Consider the following 386-nt stretch of genomic DNA (forward strand, 5'->3'; position numbering starts at 1 on the left):
GATCTGTGCAAGGAAAAGTCACTCTCTCTGTGCCACTCTCTCCCAGTCATCCCAGAACTCATTCAGGAAACAAAAGGATATCATGAAATGTAAGGACAAGGTCAACCATGAGAGTTTATGAGAGATCAATCTTTAACAGAACTCAGTCTTTAACAGAATTTTTTTTAAAAAAAGACTTGATTAGAAATCAATTCCAATCATACCTATTTGTGAAATAAGGGTAGGGTATACATACTTGCACACACACATGCAATCTGTGTATACGCTACTTGTGTGTGTGTATATGCATATGTATATAGTCATATTTACACATGTATATGTGGTCTCTCTCAGTAGAGTGTTCAACTGATGTGCCTGACCTGGGCTAGAGCACATGAAACTCATAC

Source organism: Notamacropus eugenii, chromosome 5 (assembly GCF_028372415.1).
Source record: "Notamacropus eugenii isolate mMacEug1 chromosome 5, mMacEug1.pri_v2, whole genome shotgun sequence".
NCBI lineage: Eukaryota > Metazoa > Chordata > Mammalia > Diprotodontia > Macropodidae > Notamacropus > Notamacropus eugenii.